The sequence below is a fragment of the Ixodes scapularis genome, unplaced genomic scaffold, assembly GCF_016920785.2.
Source record: "Ixodes scapularis isolate PalLabHiFi unplaced genomic scaffold, ASM1692078v2 PGA_scaffold5__190_contigs__length_132052651, whole genome shotgun sequence".
NCBI classification, from domain to species: Eukaryota; Metazoa; Arthropoda; class Arachnida; order Ixodida; family Ixodidae; genus Ixodes; species Ixodes scapularis.
The window spans coordinates 41,427,646-41,431,095 of NW_024609880.1; positions in this window are offsets into that span (position 1 = coordinate 41,427,646).

Consider the following 3,450-nt stretch of genomic DNA (forward strand, 5'->3'; position numbering starts at 1 on the left):
TGACTCTGCTGTTTGGACGCGGGTAACGGCAGGAGCGTGCTCATGTGGTAAAAGTTTCACGGATGACGTAGTAGCCCTTTCCGATCCCATAAGGTCTGCTTTCCAGCCTAGTTTCTTGTGTGCTGTGCTTTGACCCGTGTGGGCTGCCGTAGATTTCGTCCGGGACAACGTATTCGAGTGTACCAACGCTACCAGTGCTTGAAAAGCCCTACGCGTACGTCGGCAATACGCGATTTCTTCAAAAAAGCCCAAGGAATTCATCTGATGCGTTTAGTGTTCGGTTTGGCAAATGACTGCTTCTGCCACATCGTGTTGAATCTTCACAAACTCCTTTCTTTTCGTTTTTGTGTTTTCGTGGTTGTTCTGCACTGCCCGTTTCGACGTATATCTAGGATTACATATTTCAAGCCCGGTATTTTCATCGTAAGTGCGCTGCAACCTACTCCTTTGCAGCAACTGACCGTTTTTTTTCCGATTACCTCTAAAATTAGGCGGTATCTATTTCCTAGAAGCCGGAAAAATAATTTCTCCGAAATTCTATCGGCAGTCGCCTGCCATTAGCTGTCTACAATCGTGTGATTACTGAGGGTAGAATACTCATTTTGTTATTGTCCAGGCACTTTTTGGAAACGCGTTTCATGGACACCTTTTCGTTGGTACACGTTTTGTAGATACGTTTCACCGTCACTCGTTACGCTAAATGTACGCTGTAGGGACATTTCGTCGCGAGCGTGTCTCCGAGGAGCGTGCTCACCGACCCAGCTCACCCGTTCACGTCGCTTCGTGGGGACAGTCTGCGGCGGCTTATTACAAAAATTTTGCCCCACCTGTTCCACCCGTGCATATCACTTCGCCCATATAGTCTGAAGCAACTCATTAAAAAAAAAAGAGATGTTAATCTAGGTAAGCTAATCTGAGCTGTCTATATGAAACATCGCGTGTCGATGAAACGTCGTTCAATGAAGGGATTGTATCGCCAAAGAGTGGCAACTACCGGCAGAATTTCGGGTAAATGATTCTGCCGGCAACTGGGGGATTAAAGACTACCTAAGAATCATTCCGGGTTTTGTTTAGTCAGTAATCTTCTCAGCTGTGTAACAACCCCGCTGTATATCTTCACATGCCACCGATTGCTAGCAATTTTGTACTCGTTCACGGAATAGGCTGTCTATTAAACTTCAGGAGATTTGAAAACAATCCCTTGTGTCTGGTGTCTGCCTTTTTGCACCCACCTGGGCGCGTACATTTCTTACGGTTTCCTTGAGGTGGGTGCACAAAGAGGTGTAATGGTACACCATTGAATGAGGTGTATCCATGTTTCCTATGAGCGGGGTCGGTGTAAAAAAATGGTGTAATAGTAAACTCTGTTGGGGTGTATATTTGTTCCCTATGTGCGGGGTGGATGTGAACATTAGTGTAATAGTAAACCCTGCTGGTGGTTGTATCTTAACTCTCAAAAAATTGTGTGGGTGTAGAAAAGGGAATACTAGTACACCTTACATTGGGTGTACATGCACACTGAAACGACAGTTAGGGTGTAAGAAAGGAGTAGTAACACAACCCATTATGGGGTGCACCCCCGATTGCTGAAGGTGTATAAAAGGGTGCACATACGCACCCTCAAAAAGGATTTATGTATGCGCCCTCGTCTTGGGGGTGTACTTGTACACTTTTATGGGTGTAGTATTTGTGGCAGCACTTACACTCCCTGTGGGTGTATCCACTACACCTTTTTCGTTACTGTGCACTATGCTCAGCTTGGGTAATCTATTTTGGTTGTAATGAAAAGATATTTGAAAGGTGCCACTAAATCTTATGTCTTCCTTTGCTCGGGGCTTCTGTACTTTCAACCATGCATATAGCGCATAGGTTGGGATATGAGCGTTTTGTTCGAGTTCTCGTCGGTAACAAGAACGAGTCTAGGACTCGGAAGCGCGCGCAATAAAAGCGTCGAAGTCTGTTCCTATACTGTTCATGAAATATATAGTATAATCTGAAATGGGCACTGTTCGGGTCTTACAACATTAGTTCACGCTTATATTCAGCTTAGTACTAAATCAAAAACGAGGTTCACGCATTTTTGTTGCGCATAATTGAAAAGCTCGAGGACTGGTCGCGACGAGAAAATTTTTCTTCTATGCTTGAATCCCGATGATAGGTTATGCAGAATTCGATCTCAGAAAGCGATAGCCAGACGCAAACGGGGAAAGAGTGCGAGGACAGAGAGAAGCACAGGGGAGGAGGTTCAGATAGCGGTCGCGCGCTTGGAATTCTTCGTTTATCTTGCACAAGCTTGATATGCCCCCCCCCCCCCGTGTTGTGAGAATTAGGAACTAAAACAGTGGGTCCCAGAAAGCTGGCCCTGCGTTCACTTTAATCAATGCAACCAAAGTAAATTCGCATGTGTTTACAGTCTGTAATATACAAAGAAACATGAATTCAGTGAGTTTATAGTTTAAGGTCCGGAAACTGCCCTTCTATTTACATACCTTGCAATTTTGTTAAACGGACGTTCTAAAGGTTTATGCTATTAAAAGGCCTGCACCAACTATGCTCCGTTCACCCAAAGCTGGCAGTGCGGTGAAATTGAGGCGCTCGTCGCACTAATGAACCGCCTGCTATTCATTACCTTACCCCCCCCCCCCCCTTTGCACGCAGGTTTTGCGGGGGACGAAATGCCGTTGAGTAAGATCGACGCGTCATCGATCCATCGAACCGTTAGCTTCCACCGCACTGTCGGCTTAGAGGCGACCCGAATATAGAAAGTACTACCCTTTCAAAATAATAAAGTGCTCTCACACCTTCATCGCATTCAGGAACATCGCTATATCAGGCAATTGTTCAAATCTGCATAAAATACCCTACCGAAAAATCCAGTACTGCATTTCGCTACCTGTATTATGGACCTGAAAATCTATCTGGGATAAAACTGGATTTCAGGTTTTCAGATATTAATCTTTCGTCTGCGATCTGGATTTCGAGTTTCCTGAAAGCTACATAATCCACATAGTGTTAACTTATTAGCCATGTTGAATTAACCTGAGACTGGGGTAGAGAAGCATCGAAACGTAGAAGGGACAGAAAATAGACAGGACGACGTCTCAAACTCGGCTAATTGGTTTATTTGGTCCACTTTCTTTTATAGTCTCAATCTCAAGGTCATTTCCACCAACAAAAAACACCAAAAGGACGTTGGTGGAAATGACCTTGAGATTGAGACTATACAAGAAAGTGGACCAAATAAACAAGTTAGCTGAGTTTGAGACGTCGTCCTGTGTATTTTCTGTCCCTTCTACGTTTCGATGCTTCTTCTCTACCCCAGTCTCAGGTTAATTCAACATGATTAATGTTCACCAGCTCGCCTGCACCCTTACGATTTTTTCTGTAAACTTATACTGGGTTTTTCGGTAGGGTAGGTTACAAACTTCGGTAGGGTAGGTTACACCACGA